This window comes from Nycticebus coucang, chromosome 7 (genome assembly GCF_027406575.1).
Source record: "Nycticebus coucang isolate mNycCou1 chromosome 7, mNycCou1.pri, whole genome shotgun sequence".
Lineage (NCBI taxonomy): Eukaryota > Metazoa > Chordata > Mammalia > Primates > Lorisidae > Nycticebus > Nycticebus coucang.
In genome coordinates, this window is record NC_069786.1 from 134,721,211 (window position 1) to 134,747,722 (window position 26,512).

At 41.5% G+C, this 26,512-nt stretch overlaps 1 protein-coding gene and 1 pseudogene across 7 annotated transcripts in view; one reads left to right on the plus strand and one right to left on the minus strand.

Moving 5' to 3' along the window:
- TRAF3IP1 (TRAF3 interacting protein 1) overlaps window positions 1-26,512 on the plus strand; it is a 97,000-nt gene that overhangs the window by 52,872 nt on the left and 17,616 nt on the right. The gene's annotated exons all lie outside the window — the stretch shown is intronic.
- On the minus strand, window positions 23,589-23,688 carry LOC128591014 (uncharacterized; annotated as a pseudogene).

The window sequence follows — 26,512 nt, forward strand, 5'->3', positions numbered from 1 at the left end:
CAGCTGTGTTTGGTGCAGCTGGTCCTGTCCCCTTGCTGAGCTGCTTCCGTATGGCTTCCAGGATCAGGTGCTGCTGCGGCAGCTTCTGCCGCGCCAGGCACCCCCCTCCCCGTGCCCTGCCAGGCCCCCCTGTGCCCTGCTGGTTCCTACTCTTCTCATTATCTTCAGTCTTAGAGTCTTAATGTTGTTAGCATTTCTCTTCTCTCAAACTAATTTTTTTAACTGTTAACTTCTTTAATGGTTATATTCCATTTTTCTGTTCAATTTTTTTAACCTCAGAGAACTTGGCTGCACATTTTTCTATTCTTGAGTTTATTTTGGTAATATTTGAAGCAGTAGGGTTTAGATTTACCTGTGACCAAAGAAAGATCTAAAACAATAGTGGCATAAATTAGGTAGAGGGTGTTTTATCTCAGGGGTCAGAGTCTGGAGGCAGCTTCCAGGTGGCAGTGCCAGGCACCTTCTGCCTCCCCCCTCCCCCAGTGTGACCTCTCGTGCTCTGGGCACCTCAAGGGCCATGATGGCTGTCCCAGCTGCAGCCTCCAAGACTGTCTTCCAGACAGCAGCAAGGAAGGGAAAAACCAAGGAGAGGGAATGCCTCTCCTTCCTAGGTTGGCCAGAACTTTGTCACAAAGGAGACCATAAAGTGAAATCTTTATTTCGGACGACCGTTTGCTTAGCTAATCAGGGGTTTCATTACCACACCCTAGAATTTGCCAAATTTTCTCCGTGCCTGATATGCTCAGAAAATGGTAATATTTGCAAGGCACGTATGTAAATGGAGGAGGCTGCCTGCCTGACGAGGGGTTGAGGGTTTCTGGACCTGCACATCTCACATGTGGTCTGCACAGGTGGCAGGAAGCTTTGCCCAAGTGGAGATCAGAAACGGAGTTGACCAGCTGTCTCTACCACAGTGTTTCTTTAGGAAGTTATTTCATTCACATTTTATAGTCATGGGTATAAAGATGTTTGAAGTTTACTTTTATGACTTAAAAAATATATCTATAGTTATAGTTCCCCTTTTCTTGAAAAATTTTTATTTTTTTTATTCATTGATGAGACTTTGAAAAACCATTAAAATAGATACTCTTTAGAAAATAATTCACTTTTGGTTTTGTAGATGTTTACTTTTGTTTTATTTCTACTCTGTTTTCCCATTGAATTTCGTTGGGTGTTTACTTTTTGTCACCTCTTGAGTAAAACACTTGTTTTTTAGTCTTTATCATTTTAAACCTAAGTATATCTAAGACTATACATCTTTTTGTAAGCATGCTTTTTCCTTGACTTCTGAATTCCTTGAATATTAAATTGATATTGAATATTAAAAATTCTTTGAATTTGAATGTAAAATACTTTGGCATGATTTTTTCTTTACCACGTGGTTTATTAGGATCTTTTTTCTTTTTAGCCTTTTAGCACAAAGTTTTTTTTTAAAGGTTTACCCAATTGTTTTTTTTTTTTTTGAGACAGAGTCTTACTATGTTGCCCTCAGTAGAATGCCATGGTGTCACAACTCACAGCAACCTCAAACTCTTGGGTTCAAGCGATTCTCTTGCCTCAGCCTCCTAAGTAGCTGGGACTACAGATGCCCACCACAATGCCTGGATATTTTTCTGTTGCAGTTGTCATTGTTGCTTAGTTGGCCTGGGATGGGTGCAAACCTGCCACCCTCAGTGTATGTGGCTGGCACCGTAACCACTGTGCTACAGGTGCTGAGCCCCAACTAATTTTTTAAATTAAATCATAACTATAAATTAATGCATTTATAGGGTACAATGTGCTGATTTGATATACAATGTGGAAAGCTTACATCAAACTGATTAACATAACTATCATATAACTCATTTATGTGTTGTGGTAAGATATTTATGTTCTACTCTTAATAGTTTTGAAATGTACCATTGCATTTTGCACATTAGGTGAGGTCCCACCAAATACCCTCCCTCCTCCTGGCCTCCCCCTTCCTGTCCCCTCTTCCTCCTCTTCCTTCCTTCTTTCTGGACTATAGTTGTGTTTTATCATTCATATGAATGTGTAGGTGATTGTATATTGGTTTCCTAATAGTATTGAGTACACTGGATCCTTTTTCTTCCATTCTTGAGATCCTTTACTAAGAAGAATATGTTCCAGCTTCATTCAGGTAAACATAAAAGATGTGAAGTCTCCATTTTTTTTATGGCTGCATAGTATTCCATGGTAGACATATACCACAATTTGTTTAGCACAAAGATTTTTTTTTTTTTTTTTTTTTAGACAGAGTCTCACTATGTCACCTCAGTAGAGTGCTGTGGTGTCACAATTCACAGCAAGCTCAAACTCTTGGGCTTAAGTGATTCTCTTGTCTCAGCCTCCCTAGTAGACGGGATTGCAGGGGCCCGCCACAAAGCCTGGCTATTTTTTATTGCAGTTGTCATCGTTGTTTAGCTGGCCCAGGCTGGGTTCAAACCTGCCAGCCTTGGTGTTTGTGGCTGGCGCCCTACCTACTGAGCTACTGGCACCACCAGCATGAAGATTTTTTTTTTTTTTAAATCTTTTAAATAGCTAATGGTATTGATTATTGGGTATTGAATTTTGTTGTGGCCTAGTTTATGATCAGGTTTTATAAATATTTCAAAGTGTTGGGAAAACATGTCTTCTTTCTACATATACTTTGGATCCAGGCTTTAAAGTACACTTTTTGATTTCACAGAGGCAGATGCCGGCCCTAAATCATGTGTGTTGTTTGTCGTCATGATTGGTTTACACGTGTTAATCACATTAATTGCTTGTCTTCTCTGTCTCTCTGTGTTTTGAGACAGAGTCTCACTCTGTTGCCCCAGGCTAGAATGCCTTGGTGTCAGCTCAGTTTAGAGCAACCTCAAACTCCTGGGCTCAAGCAATCCTCCTGTCTTGGCCTCCTGAGTAGTGAGGGCTACAGGTGCCTGCCACCACACCCTGCTAGTTTTTTTATTTTTGTAGAGATGGGGTCTTGTTCTTGCTCAGGCTGGTCTTGACTCCTAACCTCAAGCAGTTTCTCTCCCCAGCCTCCTAGAGTGCTAGGGTTACAGGTATGATCCACTGTGCCTGGCCTTTATCTTTTAAAAATTCAAATAGTTGTTTTCTCTGCTTATTACGTAAGTTGTGGAGTACTTTCCTTAGGTGCTCTTCATTTTTTTTGGAGGGGGCATTTTTTTCAATGCTAAGGAAATACGTATTTGAACTTTGACCACCTCTCCAGACTGTCTTTGAAGTTGCATTGAAAGAAAAGCTGTTTCTTATTATACTAATGGACTCAAACGATACAATCTAGAATAAATATGGGAATCAGATTGTAATGGACTCAGATAATAAGTTCTGGAATGAATATGGGAGTCAGATTGTAATGGACTCAGACAGTACACTCTAGAATAAATATGGGAATCAGATTGTAATGGTCTCAGGTGATACTTTCTAGAATAAATATGGGAATCAGATTGTAATGGACTCAGACGATATGCTCTAGAATGACATGGGAGTCAGATTGTAATGGACTCAGATGATACATTCAAGAAGGAACATGGCAGTCAGATTGTAATGGACTCAGACGATACGCTCTAGAATGACATGGGAGTCAGATTGTAATGGACTCAGACGATACATTCTAGAAGGAACATGGGAGTCAGATTGTAATGGACTCAGACGATACATTCAAGAAGGAACATGGGAGTCAGATTGTAATGGACTCAGACCATACATTCTAGAAGGAACATGGGTGTCAGATTGTAATGGACTCAGACGATACATTCAAGAAGGAACATGGGAGTCAGATTGTAATGGACTCAGAGGATACATTCTAGAAGGAACATGGGAGTCAGATTGTAATGGACTCAGAGGATACATTCTAGAATGACATGGGAGTCAGATTGTAATGAACTCAGACGATACGCTCTAGAACGAACATGGGAATCAGATTGTAATGGACTCAGACGATACATTCAAGAAGGAACATGGGAGTCAGATTGTAATGGACTCAGACGATACCCTCTAGAATGACATGGGAGTCAGATTGTAATGTACTCAGACAATACACTCTAGAATGACATGGGAGTCAGATTGTAATGGACTCAGACGATACACTCTAGAAGGAACATGGGAGTCAGATTGTAATGGATTCAGACGATACATTCAAGAAGGAACATGGGAGTCAGATTGTAATGGACTCAGATGATACATTGTAGAAGGAACATGGGAGTCAGATTGTAATGGACTCAGACGATACATTCTAGAATGAACATGGGAGTCAGATTGTAATGGACTCGGACAATAGGCTCTAGAATGACGTGGGAGTCAGATTGTAACGGACTCAGACGATACATTCTAGAATGAACGTGGGAGTCAGATTGTAATGGACTCGGACAATATGCTCTAGAATGAACGTGGGAGTCATTGTAATGGACTCAGACTGTACACTCTAGAAGGAACATGGGAGTCAGATTGTAATGGATTCAGACCATACATTCAAGAAGGAACATGGGAGTCAGATTGTAATGGATTCAGACCATACATTCAAGAAGGAACATGGGAGTCAGATTGTAATGGACTCAGACGATACATTCTAGAAGGAACATGGGAGTCAGATTGTAATGGACTCAGACGATACCCTCTAGAATGACATGGGAGTCAGATTGTAATGTACTCAGACAGTACACTCTAGAATGACATGGGAGTCAGATTGTAATGGACTCAGACGATACACTGTAGAAGGAACATGGGAGTCAGATTGTAATGGATTCAGACGATACATTCAAGAAGGAACATGGGAGTCAGATTGTAATGGACTCAGATGATACATTGTAGAAGGAACATGAGAGTCAGATTGTAATGGACTCAGACGATACATTCTAGAATGAACGTGGGAGTCAGATTGTAATGGACTCGGACAATAGGCTCTAGAATGACGTGGGAGTCAGATTGTAACGGACTCAGACGATACATTTAGAATGAACGTGGGAGTCAGATTGTAATGGACTCGGACAATATGCTCTAGAATGAACGTGGGAGTCATTGTAATGGACTCAGACGGTACACTCTAGAAGGAACATGGGAGTCAGATTGTAATGGATTCAGACCATACATTCAAGAAGGAACATGGGAGTCAGATTGTAATGGATTCAGATGATACATTCAAGAAGGAACATGGGAGTCAGATTGTAATGGACTCAGGCGATACATTCTAGAAGGAACATGGGAGTCAGATTGTAATGGACTCAGACGATACATTGTAGAAGGAACATGGGAGTCAGATTGTAATGGACTCAGACGATACCCTCTAGAATGACATGGGAGTCAGATTGTAATGTACTCAGACAATACACTCTAGAATGACATGGGAGTCAGATTGTAATGGACTCAGACGATACACTGTAGAAGGAACATGGGAGTCAGATTGTAATGGATTCAGACGATACATTCAAGAAGGAACATGGGAGTCATATTGTAATGGACTCAGATGATACATTGTAGAAGGAACATGGGAGTCAGATTGTAATGGACTCAGACGATACATTCTAGAATGAACGTGGGAGTCAGATTGTAATGGACTCGGACAATAGGCTCTAGAATGACGTGGGAGTCAGATTGTAACGGACTCAGACGATACATTCTAGAATGAACGTGGGAGTCAGATTGTAATGGACTCGGACAATATGCTCTAGAATGAACGTGGGAGTCATTGTAATGGACTCAGACGGTACACTCTAGAAGGAACATGGGAGTCAGATTGTAATGGATTCAGACCATACATTCAAGAAGGAACATGGGAGTCAGATTGTAATGGATTCAGACGATACATTCAAGAAGGAACATGGGAGTCAGATTGTAATGGACTCAGACGATACATTCTAGAAGGAACATGGGAGTCAGATTGTAATGGACTCAGACGATACATTCTAGAAGGAACATGGGAGTCAGATTGTAATGGACTCAGATGATACATTCTAGAAGGAACATGGGTGTCAGATTGTAATGGACTCAGACGATACATTCAAGAAGGAACATGGGAGTCAGATTGTAATGGACTCAGAGGATACATTCTAGAAGGAACATGGGAGTCAGATTGTAATGGACTCAGACGATACACTCTAGAATGACATGGGAGTCAGATTGTAATGGACTCAGACCATACATTCTAGAAGGAACATGGGAGTCAGATTGTAATGGACTCAGACCATACATTCTAGAAGGAACATGGGAGTCAGATTGTAATGGACTCAGACGATACACTCTAGAATGACATGGGAGTCAGATTGTAATGGACTCAGACGATACATTCAAGAAGGAACATGGGAGTCAGATTGTAATGGACTCAGAGGATACATTCTAGAAAGAACATGGGAGTCAGATTGTAATGGACTCAGAGGATACATCCTAGAATGACATGGGAGTCAGATTGTAATGGACTCAGACGATACATTCAAGAAGGAACATGGGAGTCAGATTGTAATGGACTCAGACGATACATTCAAGAAGGAACATGGGAGTCAGATTGTAATGGACTCAGAGGATACATTCTAGAAGGAACATGGGAGTCAGAATGTAATGGACTCGGACAATACGCTCTAGAATGACGTGGGAGTCAGATTATAATGTACTCAGACGATACATTCTAGAATGAATGTGGGAGTCAGATTGTAATGGACTCAGAGAATACACGCTGGAACAAACATGGGAATCAGATTGCTCTCAGTGTTTTTTATTATCCTGACTTATTTTCTGTTCTTTCACGAGGAAATATAAACTTTGTTAATAGTAAGGTTTAGGTCCTGCCAGCATTTTTACCCTTTTATCAGGGTTATGAAGGTTTTGAAAGACACCATCAATGCAGTTTTATTACAGTTTCTTAATGCTTTCAAAAGACTTGCTATCCAAGAAGATTCTTCAAACTTCGTTCATTTACTTTGAATCATTGATAAATATTTCTCACTCCTAATTTTTCAGTCTCCTTTTTCATAGTCTTTCCTTCTGTTTCTCTTTTTCATTTACATCTGTTTTAATTGAACACAATTTTCAGGGGCTTTTCCTTTTCATGTAAATTCTTCATTTTGTAAGAGATTCTCTTGGAGTACCGCTTTTTCCGGTTTCTCTTAGTTCATTTAAAGCAGGGGTCCTCAAACTGCGGCCCGCGGGCCACATGAGGCGGTGTGATTGTATTTGTTCCCGTTTTGTTTTTTTGCTTCAAAATAAGATATGTGCAGTGTGCATAGGAATTTGTTCATAGTTTTTTTTAAACTATAGTCCAGCCCTCCAACGGTCTGAGGGACAGTGAATTGGACCCCTGTTTAAAAAGTTTGAGGACGCCTGATTTAAAGTTTCTGTTTTTCTACTCTTTTCCACTTTCTTGGCCATGTGAGCTGTGCCTCGTTCTGGGAGTTCTGTTTTTTTTTTCTTTTTTTTGAGACAGTCTTACTATGTCGCCCTTGGTAGAGTGCTGTGGTGTCACAGCTCACAACAACCTCAGACTCTTGGGCTTAAGTGATTCTCTTGCCTCAGCCTTCCAAGTAGCTGGGACTACAGGCGCCTGCTACACCCCCAAGCAATTTTTTTTTTTTTTGGTTGTAGTTGTCATTGTTGTTTGGCAGGCCCAGGCTGGATTTGAACTTGCCAGCCTTGGTGTCTGTGGCTGGCGCCCTAGCCACTTGAGCCACAGGTGCGGAGCCTGTTCTGGGAGTTCTGGAGGTGTGCAGGCGGCGTGTCCTGATGAGGGTGTGGGTGCACAGTGAATCTGACCTACATGCGTGTTTTCAGTGTCCTGACAAGTCATAGCAGGCAAATGTTGATAGAGACTATGGGTAACTTTATTAAACATTTGGGAATATAAGAGCTTGTACCCTGAAATGCCTCTTAAAGAAGGCTGGGTGCAGTGGCTCATGCCTGTAATCCTAGTACTCTGGGAGGCCGAGACTGGTGGATTGCCTCAGGAGTTTGAGACCAACCTGAGCAAGACCCCATTTCTTAAAAGAAAACTAGCTGGGCATTGTGGCAGGCACCTGTAGTCCCAGCTACTCTGGAAGCTAAGGCAAGAGGGTCGCTTGAGCCCAAAAGTTGGAGGTTGCTGTGAGCTGTGATGGCAGGGCACTCTACCGGGGACAAAAGAAATGAGACCTTGTTTCAGAAAACAAAAAAAGAAATGTCTCTTAATGGATAAAATAACCTTATCATGAACGTGTTATATCTTAATTAAATACATAGCCAATAATATTTAGCTAAATTGTATGGGGTTTCAGTCTTTGGTGATCTGAAAAGATCTTGCAATTAATGTTTTGGTCGGTAGGTGATGCAATTTCATAACAAATGTTCTAACCTTCTTAGGAAACCATTCAGAATCTCTCCTTAACTGACATTGTACACCTGACAGAAGTGTTCTTAGATTGACTATTTGTGGTTCTAGTATGATTAGATGTTTCCTTTGCTAGGAATATTGTTTTCATTGAAAATGCTGTGAAAGAAATAAAAGAGGACATATACTATGATATTTATCTCTAAAGGTAAAACTTCAACATAAAGTTAGGTTGGAACCACTGAAATTGATTCTAAACATGATGCGCTATGGTGGGTTTTTGTTTGTTTCTTGGGAGTTTTGTTTTTGTTTTTGAGGAAATAAGGTAGTGGTTTTATATTCCAAAATCAAATCTCTGAATGTACTGTTTTCCAATATGCAGCGTAAGGATTTTAAATCTTAGATATAAAATTGTCACTACCACATTATCTTGTAAAAATCAGACACTAACAGTATCACTTAAAAATATTTATAGATATATGCCATGGGTATATTAAACTACAAAAATGGTAAGTCATTAAAATATACATGTAATGAACATTATTCACATAATTATAAGGATGTAGGCCTTCTCTCTATAAAGTTCATGATATAGATAAAATATCAGGTTACTTTACCTTGCCAAAATAAAAAATCTGTATACATATATATGAGAAGAAAATTTGATCATAAAAATGTGATTAGCTATATTGTCACAAATATTTCCAAATTGAATAGTCATGTTGTGATTACTCAGTGAATGATAATGAGATGAATAAACATTTAAGTTTTACTCAAAACTGTTGAAGTTTTTACTCAGTTTTACTCAACAGATTGAAATTCATATCAGACTAAATTCATCAGTTTTGTAAGTTTTAGTTGTGGCCTAATAAGGTCATTTCTGGGCTTAATCCCATCAATATTCTGTGCTTTGCATCGAAATATCTTTAATCTGATCTTGATGGCCTGTGTGGATGTCAGCTCAGTTACTAAGTTGTGGCGACCCTGGTTTTAATTTTATTTATTATTTATTTATTTATTTTTTTTTTTTTTTTTGAGATAGAGTCTCACTTTCTTGCCCCCGGTAAAGTGCCCTGGCATCATAGGTCACAGCAACCTCAAACTCTTTGGCTCAAGCGATCCTCTTGCCTCAGCCTCCTGAGTAGCTGGGACTATAAGCACACGCTACAACCCCGGCTATTATTTTTTTATTTATTTATTTTTTTGGAGTTTTTGGCCGGGGCCAGGTTTGAACCCGCTACCTCCAATATATGGGGCCGGCGTCCCACACTCCTTTGAGCCATAGGCGCCGCCCAACGCTGGCTATTGTTTTAAGAGACGGGGTCTTGCTCTTGCTCAGGCTGCTCTCAAACCTGTGAGCTCAGGTGATCCTCCCGCTTTGGCCTTTCAGAGTGCTGGGCTTATAGGCCACCTCACCTGGCCTAGACCCTGATTTTTAAACACTGCAGCAGCTGTTAAGAGTTGAGGGTGATTTTATATTAATTAGCCACAGGATGAAATTAGTTTTAAGGAATAGAATTCAAACTGAATTTAATCAAATTCCTATAATAAATGGTAAAGTTCAGTGGAGGAAAGTGCAGGAGGGTGTCCGGAAGCTGTAAGTAATGAAAGAAAAGGCACTTCATGAGTTACAGAAGCTTCAGCCACCCGGTGATGGAAGACTAAGGATGTGTTGTCCCTCCTTCAAGAGTAGTTCATATGTTAGAAATCAGGATTTAAAAGGGATGGCTTAGAAGTTGCCTGGCTGAGCACGTGAGCCTGGGCCTTTGGGACAAGGTTGGCTTGGGCCTGGGTCTCCTCTGCCCTTGTGCTTTCCCAGAGGGACCACAGGCTGTGGCTGAGGTGGTGGGACACTGAGAGTCTGCTCTGAGCCCTCTTGGTGCCAGGCTTCACACTCCTGGTCCCCTTCACCTTTGACACAACTCACAGCTGAGGAAATTGAGGGTTAGGAGCTTCTAATATGGTGCCCGAGGACTCGCCCTCCAGAGCCCAGATCTAACTAAACACAACACTTAACCTGGGCTCCGAGCACAGGCTCTGGCCGTAGGAGGGCGCAGCATACGGGGCTGGAACCGCCGCAGCCCTCAGCACTGTGTGACCAGCTGTCTCAGCCTGGGCAGCACAGTGGACTTCCTGCCTTACGTTGGAACAGCTTGTTTCCAGAATTGTTTTCCTGAAATCCACATTTCTTTGGAAATTTATTCATGGTAACTTTAAGCAAATTCTTAGTTATTTTCATCCTTTCTAAAACATAGTCATCCTGCCCCAGTGTCTTAAGTGAGAAGGATGTTTATTTTTCTAGTTCCCATCTCTTTATTATTCCTCTGTTTCTGCCTTGAAAAGCAGCTTCCAGGAAAGAGCTATTGCTAGAGGAACAGGACGTGGCTGAATGAATTAGCTTTTATTGGATTTTTAATTTAGTGTAGGTAAAACAGGCTCAGGAGGGCTGAGATGGTCAAAATAATGGTATAACTTTATTACTTTCCTCCAGGGTATGGATTAGAAAGGGATATTGTAAAGAAACACTAAAATTCTTGGCACTAAAATGCTTTGATATCCTATTTATAGGAATGAATGTGTAATTTTTCATATTGGAATATTATCAAGGTTTTTCTGATTGAAATCTCCAGTTTCCTACAAACAGTGGATACCACCCCTCCCCCCAGGAGACACTTGAAGACTTGAAAATACTCATAGTACTTGTTGCAGAATCCAGGATTGACACCCACTTACTGGAGAGCTTGTTTTATCAGGGTTTACTCTTTGTAAGGTTTAAATTTTCAGGAATATTCAGAGGGATTTTACCTAACAAATGCAATCATTGTGACCTGGTTTCTTATACCCTCAATGAATCCCCAACAATGAAAACAAACAAACAAAAAAAGATACAAAAATTTTTTTTTTTCAGGAATATTCTTAAATCCCTTAAAGAATTAAAAGATATATTAAGGTTATGGGGGGGGAAGCAGAAAGAGGGACGGAGGGAGGGGGGTGGGGCCTTGGTGTGTGTCACACTTTATGGGGGCAAGACATGATTGCAAGAGGGACTTTACCTAACAATTGCAATCAGTGTAACCTGGCTTATTGTACCCTCAATGAATCCCCAACAATAAAAAAAAAAAAAAGAATTAAAAGATATTAAAGTGGAAATGTGTTTATTTTATACATTAAGTAATTAATAATTTATAAATAAAATACTCTATATCTTAATACTCTATGTTATCAACATGATATAGTTTAAAAATTTTGTTTTTAAAACTCAGCAATAATTTCTGTATATTAATATTGGTGTTAATACACATATAACTATATTTTGGTGCTCTCAGGTCCTCAGCAGGTTTCTAGGTAGCTTAACACTCTTACTATACTACAGGTCGAGTTCATCTGCAGTAGAAAATGATGGGAAGTAACGCTGTAGTAGTGAGAACCAAAGCAAATACTTTTAACAATTTTAAAGGCAATTTTTTTTTTTTTTTTGAGAAGGAGTCTCACTCTGTCACCCTCTATAGAGTGCAGTGGTGTCACAGCTCACAGCAACCTCAAACTTTTGAGCTCAAGCTATTCTCACTCTGTCACTATAGGGATCTATAGGAGTCTCACTCTGTCACTATAGAGTGCTGTGGTGTCACAGCTCACAGCAACCTCAAACTTTTGGGCTCAAGCTATTCTCTTGCCTCAGCCTCCCAAGTAGCTGGGACTACAGGCACCTGCCACAATACCTGGCTAGTTTTTTTTTTTTCTTTTTTGAGACAGAGTCTCACTCTTGCTTAGGCTGGTCTGGAACTTCTGAGCTCCAGTAATCCACCCACCTCTGCTTCACAGAGTGGTAGGGTTACAAACATGAGCCCCCACGCCCAGCCTAAAGGCAACTTTTTAAAAAAGTAGATTTAGAAGCAGGCAATTTAAAGTTGTGAAAGACACTTTTGGAACTTTCAGGCACTTCTGAGATTAATGATAGTATTATTTTATGTCAAATTTAACTTAAAAATGGAGCATATTTCATTCTCCTTAACAGAGGGTCTTTCTAGCCTGCTGCTCTTTGGCACAGAAGCACCAAGTCCAGAATTGCATGGACATTCAGTTACCGTACTTGGTTAGTCTCTTTTAGTCTGAAATAGTTTGTTGCTCTTAACTTTCCTGGTCTTAGCAATTTTGAAGACTGTGAGCTGGTTATTTTGCAGAATATCCCTCAGTCTGAGTTTGAGGTTAGCTTGTGATCAGAGTCAGGTTTTGCACTTGGGTAGGAGTCTTCCAGAAATGAGACCGAGCCCCTGTCCTGCATCCTGCCGGGTGGTGCAGGTTTGTGTCCATAACTGCCAGTGTGCACCTTAATCCATGCAGGTGCTCCCTACCAGCCTCTCTGTTGTCTAGTCACTCCTTATCTCCCAGTTATGACTGGTATTTTGTGGGGAATTTCTTAGACATCATCACTGATTTTATTCATTTATATCAGTTCATGGTTGTCAGTTTCATTCAGTGGGTTATAAGCTCTTACTGTCAAGATTTTCATGTTCAGATTGCCTCCGAGAGCTCCTTGCAGCTGGCGCTGAGTCCTCTCACCCTGCCTCTCACTCTCCATCTCTGCCGTGCTTTCCTGGTCACCTTGGCCTTCCCTGCCCCGAGTCAGCCATTCCTCCTGTTTCCTTTTGGTGGAGAATGGAATTCTGCCCTTGGAGTGTTTCAGCTCTCAGGTCCTCAGGGAGCAGAACTGGAGTGGGGGAAGGGTGCACGTCTGTGCACGTGTGATCGTCTGCATCTGTTTCTGCATGCACTGTGTTGATGACTGTGAGCTCGCGCTGACACACATCTCCAGTGTCGTGCGGTGCACAGGGCTCATGCTGCTTCTCTCCCTTGCTGTACTTGTAATTCCCATCTCTAACAATGAAAACAAACAAAAGTGGCTCTCACTGCTCCTTAACATGCTTCTTGACAATCTGGTGTCATCCTTACCCCCGCCCTCTTGTGTGTGTAGGCAGTCTCCCACCTGTGCTCCCCTCACCCGCTCCATTCCCAATCCTGTCGTCTGGAGGGATCTTGGGCCACTGTTTCCCTGTGTAGATGTCTTCCTGACCTTGTCCCCGTGGCCCCATGGATGCCCTCTCTGCCCTGAGCTGGGCTGGTGCTTCCTTTCCAGCTTCTCCCCCTCAATGGACATCCTGTCCTCTGGGCTTCCCCCCCCCATGGACATCTCCCCTCTGGGCGCTCTCCAGCCATCGACATCCTCCCCTCTGGGTCCCCCTCCCCCAACGGACATCCTCCCCTCTGGGCTCTCCTTGGCCATGGACATTCTCCCCTCTGGGCTCCCCCCACTGACATCCTCCCCGGTGGGCTTACCCCCCACCCCCCAAAGACATCCTCCCATCTGGGATCCCACCCCCATGGACATCCTCCCCTCTGGGCTGTCCCCCTACCCATGGACATAATCCCCTCTGGGCTTTCCTCCCCTATGGACATCCTCCCCTCTGGGCTTCTCTCCCCATGGAAATCCTCCCCTCTGGGCTCTCCCCCACATGGACATCCTCCCCTCTGGGTTCACCTCCATGGACTTCCTCCCCTCCAGGCTCTCCCCTCCAATAGACATTCTGCCCTCTGGGCCCCCCCCCCCAATGGACATCCTCTCTTCTGTGCTCTCCTCCCCATGGACATCCTCCCCTCTGGGCTCCCCCTCATGGCCATCCTCCCCTCTGGCCTCCCTCACATGGACGTCCTCCCCTCTGGCCTCCCCCCCATGGACATCCTGCCCTCTGTGCTCTCCTCCTTATGGACATCCTCCCCTCTGGGCCCCCCTGCCCCCCATAGACATCCTCCCCTGTGGGCTCCCCCCATTCAGACGTTGCCTTGCATTGCCCACCTCAAGGCTTTAGGAGTGAATAGTATAGGAGGGAAGCTGGAGAGGGAAAACCATTTACTAACTTTCTCCTGGAACAGGGGTCTTGTTAAGGTGAAGACAGGTGTCTTTCCCTTTCATGGCTAGCAAGGTGAACTCCATAGCTAATTGAACAGAAGGTAGAGGAGGAAGGGGAAATGGAAGGGAAGGAATGATAAAATGCAAGGAAGAGAGAAAAAAATGGCAGAGAGAAAAAAATGAAGCCATGTGCTTCAAAGAGGAAAAGGGGTGGGCCTGCGCAGGTTTGTGGCCTCTGGCGAGACCTTGAGCTGGTCCTGGTGCAGCTGCAGCACGGGCCACTGAGCGGAGAGCAGCACAGAGCTCTCACTGTGTGGTTCCCACCACTGCAGATTCTGAGGAGAGGGTGATAAAGATGAAGCTTAATAGCTTTCTGACCTACGTTAATGTGGCATTAAGAATAAAAGTATGTTTCTTTTTTTTTTTTTTTTTAGAGACAGAGTCTCACTTTATGGCCCTCGGTAGAGTGCCGTGGCCTCACACAGCTCACAGCAACCTCCAATTCCTGGGCTTAAGCGATTTTCTTGCCTCAGCCTCCTGAGTAGCTGGGACCACAGGCGCCCTCCACAACGCCCGGCTATTTTTTGGTTGCAATTTGGCGGGGGCCGGGTTTGAACCCGCCACCCTCGGTATATGGGGCCGGCGCCTTACCGACTGAGCCACAGGCGCCGCCAAAAAGTATGTTTCTTTAGAAGTGCTTTGGTCCTTCTCATGAACAGTGAGAAGTGTAACTTTCTATGAATCTTCACTTAAAAGAGACTTTGTGTTCCAGGTAAAAAGGGAATTGACAGTAGTGGCAACATTGTTGAAATCAAGGGTTTTCTTTTTTAAAACAAAAACAATCCAGCTCAGCACCCATAGCTCACTGAGTAGGGTGCTGGCCACATACACTGAGTCTGGCAGATTCGAGCCCAGCCCTGGCCCGCTAAACAACTATGACAACAACAACAAATAGCCGGGCATTGTGGTGGGTGCCTGCAGTCCCAGCTACTTGGGAGGCTGAGGCAAGAGAATTGCTGAGCTCAAGAGTTTGAGGTTGCTGTGAGCTGTGATGCCAGGGAACTCTACCAAGGGTGACATAATGAGACTGTCTCAAAAAAAAAAATCTTACTAGTATACCATAGCAAGAAAAAATAGGTTCTTTTCAAAATAACCAAAGTCAGATTTTCTCTAGACTTTCTACAGCCTTAAGTGCTAAAAGAAAATAGAACAGTGGCTGCAGCACTCAGAGACACATACTGACCTGAGTCTCATTGACCTGGGTTGTCATTTCCTGTGTAGAAAAATAAGGGAGGACATGCCCAGATTAGCTCAAAATTGTTATGGGATTTTCTCAAGGAAAAAAAGTTCTTTAGAAGATATAGTCTAGATTCCTAAGAAATCAAAAAACACATTAAAAAAAGAAGACCCAGACCTGCACCTTGGCAAAGACAGAGAATAGGCCTGGGCTCACCAGTGTAGTAGCCACTCGTCCTGTGTTGGTGTGGGCACTGGAAAGGTGTTGGGTCCCAGATGAAATGTCTGTAAGTGTAGATACACACCAGATTTCCAAGAGTGTGTAGGAAAGGAAGCATATAAAATGTCTTAGTAATTTTTATATTGATTAGATGTTGAAATGACTTTGGATATATTGTACTAAATAAAATTTGTTGAAATGAATTTCATCTTTTTCTTTTTACTTTAGATTAAACTACCCTGTTTCCCTGAAAATAAGACAGTGTCTTATTTTAAGGTGTGCTCCCAAAGATGCGCTAGGTCTTATTTTCAGGGGACGTCTTATCTTTCCTGTAAGTAGGTCTTATTTTCGGAGGATGTCTTATTTTCAGGGAAACAGGGTAGTAGGAAATACTAAATACAGTTGTGAGTTGTGTATTTCTTTTTTTTTTTTTGAGACAGAATCTCTCTGTGTCGCCCTTGGTAGCGTCCCATGGCGTTACAGCTCACAACAACCTCAAACTCTTAGTCCCCAAGTAGCTGGGACTACAGGCACCCACCACAACACCCAGCTATTTTTTGGCTGTAGCTGTCATTGTTGTTTGGCAGGCCCGGGCTGGTACATGTAGCTGGTGCTCTAGCTGCTGAGCTACAGGTGCTTAGCCAGTGACTTGCATATTTCTATTGGGCATCATTGGTTTAAATGAAGTGAATTAAAGTTGAGAGTAACTAGTAAGCAAATAGAATTGAAAGTAACTTTCACTACAGAGTTGAATGCAAAATGCTAAACATGTTCTCAGTGAGTTTTGTGTAAAGATAACATACTATTAATAAACGGTAGGGAGGGGGGATTAAAGGAGATGAAATGACATTTAAATTGATCTTTTTTTAATTTTTTTAATTTAAATTTATTTAAAAGGTTCTTTCTTCACTTTCTTTATGGTATCTTCTAATGACTGAGTCCTTAATTTTCAGATTTCTCCATCTTTTTTTCATGTAGTTAAGGCTTTCTGTCCTTGTTAAGAAATCCTTCTCTAGTCCAAGGTCAGAAAGATATTCATTCTTCTTTAAAAATTAAAGCTCAGTTTTAACACTTAAGTACTCAATCCACCTGGAGTTGATTTTCCTGTATTCTATGAGAGAAGTGCAATCTTTTTTTTTCCATATGGATAACCATTTTTCCTTTTTTCCACATTGATCTGCTGTTTCTGCTGTGTATGAAAGTTGTATATGTGCGCCAGGCTCTTTTGGTGTTCTCTACCCCACAGGCTAGCAGAACTTTCCAGTACAGAGTCAGGTGGTGAACATTCGGCTGTGCACTACTGAGCTTAGCTGTCACAGTGCAAAAGCACCCGTGGGCAGGGTGTAAGTGAAGGGGTGTGGTGGACTCCAATAAAGCTTTATTTATGAACACCGAAATGTGAATTCTGTATAACTTTCAAATGTTACAAAATATTCTTAAAACATTTTCAACTATTTGTAAAAATCATTCTTAGCTTATAGGCTGTATAAAATGTAGGCGGTGGGCCAGGCCACAGGCTGTAGCTTACACTGTTCCACACTGGCCCTGCACTAATGCCGCCCTGCTTTAACTACTGTAGCGTCATAATTAAGCCTTATATCTGGTAGCAAACCATCCCCCTTTCTTTAAAAAACATTTTTTTTTTTACTTTTTTTATATAGAGACAGGGTCTTGCTATTTTGCTCAGGCTGGCTTTGAACTTCTGGCTCAAGCAATCATCCTGCCTTAGCCTTCTGTGTAGTTGGGACTACAGGTGCACCCACCTGCTTAGTCCTCTTCCACAGCTGTAATGTGGCAATCATCAGTCCTTTCCACCTTCTTATAAATATTATAACCAGCTTATTGAGTGCCATGGAAACCCCTCCTGGGATCTTAGTTGGTGTGCTCGTGAACAATCCTCTTCCCATTTATTTAGGCCTTCTTCAATGTCTTTCAGTGAATGTTTATAATTTTCTTTGTAAGGTTGTTTACACCTTTTGTTAGGTTTTTCTGTATAGATTTTACTATATAGATTATTCTGCTTTTGTAAATACTGTATGTTTTAAAGTTGCTTTCTAATTTTTTCGTTGCTGATAGAAGGAAACGCTGTTGACTTCTGACCAGCTTCCTTGATACACTTATTATATTAAATATTGATTCTTTTGTGTTTTCTATGCTGTAGCAGCAATAAGCATAATAGAACAGGTCCTGGTACTCAGTGCTAAAAGCCTTACGTAGACAAAATACAGGAGACAGTGAGGTGAGAAACTGGGGCATCAGGAGGACCTGTCCGCCACCACGTGCAGAGTGGTGATGGCCGAGCTGGGATTCAGCCCAGCTGAATACATACACTGTGTGTGTCAGGTGGGAGTCCTGATGGCTTCCTTGGCTCCTTTACAGTCTTTACTGTGGGGTAGTGACGATGACAATGGGCAGGCTTGTGTCTCCTTCCTGGTTTTTTATGGGAATGGACTGCCTCTAGATTTACCGTTCTCTGATACTGCTGTAGCATCTGGTAACTTAACATATTGGGAAAGTTCTGTTTCTCCCCCACTATGGGGCTTTATTATGTGTGGTGTTGGATTTTGTTGCTGTACTTTTTCTGCATTGATTGAGATGGTTCTGTTATGTTTCTTCTTTAATTAATTAAGTAACATTTGTAGCTTTATTAATATTAACTAATATGACTTAATATTATTCCTGGGATAAGCCAGTATTGTTATAGTGTCATTTTTTTATTTGTGACTGAAATGGGCCCATAATTTTCTTTTCCTTGTACACTCTTTACTGTTTTTGTGCCAATGTGTAGAATGAATTGAGGAGTGTCTTTTATCTTTTCTGGAAGACATGGTATGATTGGAATAATTCCTTGACAGCTTGGTGGTCTCACCTGTAAAACCCTCTAACTTGGTGTTCTCTGTGTGGGTGAAACTCACTACTGTTCTCATTTCTGTATTGTGGGAATGTGCAGGCTTTCTGTTCTCAGGTCAGTTTTGACTATCAATTTTTAATTTTCAAGCTTATTGGAAAAGAGCTCTTGACAGAACTCTTTAATATTTGCCCTGTAAGTAATTTAGCTTGGTCCTCTTACTAATATTATTTTTGCTTTTTTTTTTTTTTAAACATCTGTTTTTCCAGAAATTTTCCTTTTAGTCTTTCCAAACCACTGGCTTTTGGCTTTGTCAGCTCTCTTTTTGTTTCTTTTCATTAATATCTCTAATTTTCTTTCATTTCCTTCTTTCTCTAATTTTCTTAATTTCTTAAGTTGGGCACTTAAGTTATTAGTGTTTATTTAGGTTTTTTCCCTTCCTGATATAAACCTACAGTTGTGACTGTACAGCTCTCGTATTGTTTATTTCTATTTAGTTTTTCAGAGACAGGGTGTCACTGTCTTGCCCGGGCTGGAGTGCAGTGTCATCATCATAGTTCACTGTAACCTCCAACTTCAGGGCTCAAGCACTTTGCCCACCTCAGCCTCCCGAGTATCTGAGACTACAGGTCGATACCATCAAGGCTGGATAATTGTTTTTCTAATTTCAGATTAATATGCGGGTATATTGATTAAGTTACAATGTTTGCGTTTGTTAGGTGGGATCCCTTTTGTAGTTGTGTCCTGCACCCAGGACATGTGCCGTGTGCCCTCACATTGTGCCCATTAGGTGGGAGCTCACCAACCCCTCTCCCCCTTCCTTCCAACTGGAATGAAATTGAGTTTTTCTCTTGTGTGGCTGTGTATTTGTTTACTGGTTTCATATTTAGTACAATGGATACTTTACCATTTTTGTGATGCTAGGTTAATACAAAAGATGTAAAGTCTCCTTTTTATTGCTGAATAGTGTTCTATGGGACACATGTACCACAGCTTGTTAATTCATTCATGGGTTGATGGGCTCTTAGGTTGCTTCCGCATTTTGGTGATTGTAAATTGAGCTGTGATAAAGAGTCTAGTGCAAATGTCCTTAGGATAAAATGATTTTTTTTACTTCTGGGTAGATGCCTGGTAATGGGATTACAGGATCAAATGGGAGGTCTAGCTTGAATTCTTCGAGGGTTCGCCATACTTCTTTCCAAAGAGGCTGTTTTAGTTTGCAGTCCCACCAGCAATGTAAAAGTGCTCCCTTCTCTCCACATCCATGCCAGCATCTGCAGCTTTGAGACTTTGCGATGTGGGCCATTCTCTCTGGGGTTAGGTGGTATCTCAGGGTGGTTTTGATTTGCATTTCTCCGATTAGGAATGATGAGTATTTCTTCATATTCCTTGGCCATTCGTCTGTCCTCTTCAGAGAAGGTTCTGTTCATGTCTCTTGCCCCCTGGTGAATGGGATTGTTTGTTGTTGTTGTTGTTGTTGTTGTTGCTGTTGACTAAGTTCTCTGTAGATTCTACTTAGCAACCCTTTGTCAGATTAATAACATGCAAATATCTTCTCCCATTCGGAACATTGTCTATTTGCCTTAGTTGTTGTATCCTTAGCTTTGTAGAAGGTTTTCAGCTTAATTAAATCCCTTTTGTTTATTTTTGTTATTTTTGTGATTGCCAATGAAGTCTTCTAAGATTTTTCCCAGGCCAGTATTGCCAGGAGTTTTTCCCATACTTTTTCTTCTGGGATTTCTGTCATTTCAGGTCTTAGATTTAAATCTTTTATCCATCTTGAGTCAATTTTTGTGAGTGGTGAAAGGTGTGGGTCCAGTTTCAGTCTCTTATATGTGATCATCCAGTTCTCCCAGCACCATTTATTGAATAGGGATTCTTTTCTCCAGTGTATGTTTTTGTTGGGTTTATCAAAGATCAGATGACGATAAGAGGCTGGATTCCTTTCTGGGTTTTCTGTTCTGTTCCATATGTCTATGTCTCTATTTTTGTGCCAATACCATGATGCTATTTTGATCACTGTGGACTTGTAATATAACCTGAAGTCTGGTAGGGTGATGCCTCCAGCTTTGTATTTATTACTAAGTATTGTCTTAGCTGTATAGTTTTTTTTCTGGTTCCATACAAAACAGAGAACTATCTTTTTTGTAGTTCTTCAGAGTATGCTGTTGGTATTTTAATGGGGATTAAATTAAATCTGTAGATTGCTTTGGGTAAAATAGACATTTTAACAATGTTGATTCTTCCAGCCAGGAGCATGGTATGCTCTTCCATGTGTTAATATTGTCTGCTATTTCTTTTCTTAGGGTTTCATAGTTCTCTTTCTAGAGGTCCTTCACCTCTTTTGTTAGGTATATTCCTAGATATTTCATTTTCTTTGAAGGTGCTGTGAAGGGAATTATGTCCTTGATTTGCTTCTCATCTTGGCTGTTATTGGCATATACAAAGGCTAGTGATTTGTGGACATTGATTTCTTTTTTTGAGAACAGAGTCTCACTATGTTGCCCTCGGTCGAGTGCTATGGCATCACAGCTCACGGCAACCTCAAACTTCTGGGCTTAAGCAGTTTTCTTGCCTCAGCCTTCCAAGTAGCTGGGACTACAGGCACCCACCACAACACCTGGCTAGTTTTTGTTGCAGTTGTCATTGTCGCTTAGCTGGCCCGGCTCAGGTTCAAACCCACCAGCCTCGGTATATGTTGCTGGTGCCATAACCACTGTGCTATGGGCACTGAGCCTGTGGACGTTGATTTTATATCCTGAGACATTACTGTATTTCTCGATCACTTCTAGGAGTCTTGTGGTTGAGTCTCTGGGGGTTTCTAAGTATGAAATGATATCATTGGCAAAGAGCAGAGTTCGACCTCCTCTGCCATCTGCATGCCCTTAAGGTCCTTCTCTTGCCTGATTATATTGGCTGGAACTTCCAGGACTATGTTGAATAGTAGTGGTGATAGAGGACCTCCTTGTCTGGCTTCAGTTCTTTAAATTTTACTCCATTTAGTATGATATTGGCTGTGGGTTTTTCATAGATGGCTTCTATCAGTTTAAGAAATGTGCCGTCTATGCCTCTTTTCTTAGGTGTTCTTATTAGAAAAGGATGCTGGATTTTGTCAAATGATTTTTCTGCATCTATTGAGAGGGTCATATAGTCTTTGTTTTTCTTCTATTGATATTTTTTTATTTACATTGTTAAACCATCCTTGAATCCCTGGGTTGAAGCCTACTATTCTATTTGCTATGATTTTACTGAATATTTTTGCATCAATATTCATCAGTGAAATTGATCTGCAGTTCTCCTTTTTAGTTGGGTCCTCTCCTGGTTTTGGTATCAAGGGTGATGTTTGCTTCATAGAATGTGTTGGGGAAGGTTCCTTTCTTCTCAATGTTTTGGAATAGTTCTGCAATGTAGGTACAAGCTCATTTTGAAGGTTTGATAGAATTGTGAAGTGAAGCTGTCTGGTCCAGGGCTTTCATTTGTTGGGAACTTTTTTATTATTTCTTCGATTTTGGTGCTTGATATTGGTCTGTTCAAGAGATGTATATCTTCCCGGTTAAGTCTCAGGAGGTTGTGTGATTAATCAGTGATAATCTCTTGTATCTCTGTGGTATCTGTTTCCCTTTTTTGTTTCTGATTGAGGTTATTAGATATCTTACTTTTCTGTTTCTCATTAATGTGGCCAAAGATTTATGGATTTTGTTTCTTTTCAAAGAACCAACTTTTTTATTTCATTAATTTTCTGAATGATTCTTTTGTTTTCAATTTCATTTATCTCTGATTAATTTTGGTTATTCTGATACGTTTGGGATTGGGTTGCTCTTTCTTTTCTGTTCCCTTGAGATGATTCTTTAGGTTGTTGATGTGCTCTCTTTCTGTTTTTTGGATGTGGGCAACTAAGGAGGTAAAGTTCCCTCTTAGGACTGCTTTTGCAGTATCACAGAGGTTTCGGTAGCATGTGGCTTCATGGTCGTTGTGTTCAGGGAATCTAATAATTTCCTTCTTTTTCTCCTCTACTGTCATTCAGCATAAGGTTGTTTAGTTTCTATGCCTTCGTGTGGGGATGAAGGTTTTTATTGGAGCTGAGTTTTACCTTTATTCCCTTGTGGTCTGAAAAGGTACAAGGTGTAATTTTAGTTCTTTTAATTTTGTTGAGATTTGGTTTGTGTCCTAGGATGTGATCTATTTTGGATTATGATCTGTAGGCTCATGGGGAGAAGAACATATACTCATTACTTTTGGGATGGTATGTTCTGTATATGTCTAATAAGCCCAGTTGTTCTAGGATTGCATTTAAGGCCCTTGTATTTTTGTTTAGTTTCTGTTTAGAAGATGTGTCCAGTTCTGTCACTGGGGTGTTAAAGTCCTCAGCCTTTGTGGTGTTGTAGGATATTATATTGCTCAGACCAGTTAAAGTTTGTTTCATAAATCTGGGAACATTTAAGTTGGATGCATATAGATATATATATAGATATAGATATTTAGAATTGAAATGTCCTCTTGATGTATAATTCCCTTGACCAGGATATAGTGACAATCTATGTCTTAACTTTTGTTGCTTTAAATTCACTTGTATCTGAAAATGAAATTGTGATCCCTCCTTTCTTCTGATGTCCGTTTGCCTGAAAGACTGTTTTCCAATCCTTCTCCCCAGGTTTATTTTGTGCTTGGAGAGTGGGTGTGTTTTCTTGAAGACACTGCATAAAGATGGCTTGTATTCTTTTATCCAGTCACCCAGCCTGTGCCTGTTCAGGGGGAATTCAAGCCATTCACATTTATTGAGAGAATTGATAAGTGGGGTGGAGTTCTGCTTGCCTTATTTTGTGAAGGTTCATTGCTTGGTTTTATCCCTTGTGCCTCTGTGAAGCTAGGTTTTGTTCTTTAGTTTCTGGGTGCTGGATTCCAGTTTCTGCTTTGCTGGAGGTCATTGTGATGGGCAGGGTGGAGAACAGGTCTGAGTGTTTCTTGCAGAGTTAGGCTCGTGGCGAATTTCCTCAATGTTTGCCTATCAGTCACATGTGAGTAAAAGATTTGATTTCTCCATTGAATTTAAAGATTAGTTTAGTAGGATACAGAATCCTGGGCTGAAAAAAAAAAGAAATGCTTCACGAGTTTGTGTGTAGTCCTTGCTCAGGGGCCGTGCTAATCTCCTCTGTGTTGTTTAGTACACGTGGTGCTGAAGCGGGCACAGGCCTGGATAATTAAAAAAAATTGTCTAGAGAAAAGGTCTATATTGCATAGACTGGTGTTGAACTCCTGGCCACAAGTGATCCTTCCACCTTGGCCTCCCAAAGTGCTGAGATTACAGGCTGGAGCTGTCATGCCTAAACCCAGGTGATTATGTTTTAGAAGTGAGCATTATCCATCCACTACCTCTCGTCACCTGCCCTGTGTTAGGTTCTGTTCTAGTTATTCAATCAGAAAGGAATGTTAATGTTGGCAACTGTTTGGCAACTGTTGAGATTATTGTGTATTAATGGAATCCCTAAGTTTGAGCAGTTCTCACATTCCTAAAAGTAACCTTTGCTTGGTCACAGTCTATTACTTATCCAATGTGAAACTATATTTAATTTGCTCATATTTTAAAAATAGAACTTTATACTCAAGTGACGTTGGCCTGGAATTTTCATGTTTGTGTGTATATTGTTGTAGTTAGGTTTTCGATCAAGGTTCTGTTTTACAAATTAATTTGGGACCCTGTATTTTTTTCTGGGCCCAAGAACAGTTTAAATCCAAGGAGTGGCTCTCTGAGTTATGGAATCTGGAGGCTGCATACCTACTCTCTAGCCTGGGCAGAAGTCAGAACCTTCCCATGGCTTGTTTCTTCCAAGGCTGCTGCATTAGAACGTCTTACCTTGCCAGAAACTTGCAAACCCAGAACCACGCTGAGCTCATGAGGTCTTGCAGTCAGTAACTGCTGACTAGTACTAGTTGCATTTACGTCCTGCTTTGGGAGCACATAGGTGTGGAGCAGAGAGGCCCCAAGAGAGCTTGTCTTTGGCTGTGTGACTCCTTGGGAAGCCTGGGACTCTCACCAGGGGCTAGTCAGAATCCCGGACTTGTTCCTGTTTGTTTTCAGTCGAATCATTCTTTGCTTGCCCATGAGAAATAGCAGTTGTCCACACATGATTTTCTGCAGGCCAAGCTTGTGCTGCAGTCAGTTTTCTAGAGGCTGGCTTCTGGGCACGCTGGCTGGGCGACCACATCAGGACCTGTCCTGGAACATCCCCTATTCCACTCCAGTCTCCGCTCATGTGTTTATTCTTCACAGAGGCCTTCCCTGTCCACTCAGCTGTGTTAGTCCTGCAGCTGCTCACTCACTGTCTCCACCCTGGCTTTCTTTTCTTTCTTCTTTTTTTTTTTTTTTTTTGAGACAGAGTCTCACTTTGTCACCCTCGGCAGAGTGCTGTGGCGTCACAGCTCTCAGCAACCTCTAACTCTTGGGCTTAAGTGATTCTCTTGCCTCAGACTCCCAAGTAGCGGGGTCTGCAGGTGCTCACCACAATGCCTGGCTATTTTTTTGTTATTGTTTTCATTGTTGTTTGGCAGGCCTGGGCTGGATTCAAATCCACTAGCCCCGGTGCATGTGGCTGGCGCCCTAACCACTGAGCTACGGGTGCTGAGCCATCTACTCTGGCTTTATTTTCTCCATGACATTAGTCATGAACTGAGACCATGCAACTTATTTGGGGGCTGCCTGTTTGAGTGCTGGAGGGGTGAGGAGCTTAAGCAAAGCTGCCTCGTTCTGCTGCAGCTCCGGGCCATCTCCTGTGCAGGGGACGGCATGTTGCTGCCATCACTGTTTATGGTGTTGCTACCCGTGGGTGTTTGGGGCCTGATGGTCCATTATTTTAATTTTCCTGTGTTGTTCATCTAGTCCTTGGACTCAACTTGTATTCATAATTTTGTGAAATTTATTTTCTGCTGAGGACATCTGATCTCTTGGCTGCTTCTTGGTATGGGTTTGCATATCTGTTCACAGGCCAGCTGTTCAGCTCAGTGGGGCTTGTGTCACCCAGTCACTGCCCTTGAGGATCAATGGCTAATTTTAGGTGTGATTACTTCATCTGGTATTTTCAGAGCTATTAAATATGGTAAGAATTTAGAAGGCTAAATATTTAAAAGTTAAGCTAGAGCCACAGTGATAGGGAAAAATTATAGCAGTAGGTTCAATAGAAAATGGTATTTATAGTACCAAATCCATTTAGTTAATGGAGGGTAGAAATAAAAAACAAAATAATTTTAAAATCCTAATGGTCATTTCCAGAGATGATGTGAAAAGAGAAAAGCACTTTTAAAGCATATTTTTAAACTTAGATTGTTTTGCTGCCATTGCCCATGGTATGGAAAGGGTTATAAAATGTAGACCAAGTGAACTTTGGAAACTTGTGTCCTTTGAAATTGGCTTAAAGTATATCTTCTAGAATTGTCTGTGTATTAGAACCATACAGAGAATTTTTTATGAAATACTATTGCCTGGTCCCGTGCCCGATCCATCAGGTTGATCTTTGGGCACAGTGATGGTGTTGGTTTTGTAGAAAATGCTCCCCGGGGGGTGTTCATGTGAAGCTAGGAGTGGGTGATGCCTTCCAGCTCCTCTCTGAGCCCAGCTCCTTCCTGAGCCAACTCCATTAGTCACCCCCATCCCTCCCCACAAGAAGAGATGATCCTGACAATATTTTAAAAGAAATACCTGCACATACCTTGTAGTCTTTGATCTTCTGAAAAATCAAAATAATAAATGGATTATTGTAAAGATATTAGAGGGGAATGAAGGGTGTAAAGAAATGAGATAGAAGCATGTTAAAATAACTTTGGCTTCCATGCACATGTGTTAGTTGCTGTTTAAACGTTGAATGCTGTGTCCATAAAACCAGGGTGGAAAACACCAGTCCTTGCTGGCAATATCTTCTATAATGACTTAAATTCTTTTGAATGCTGGATACCAGTTTTATCAAAGCTCTGTTGAATCTGACTCATCTATTTTGATTTTTAGGACACTCTCAAAAGGAA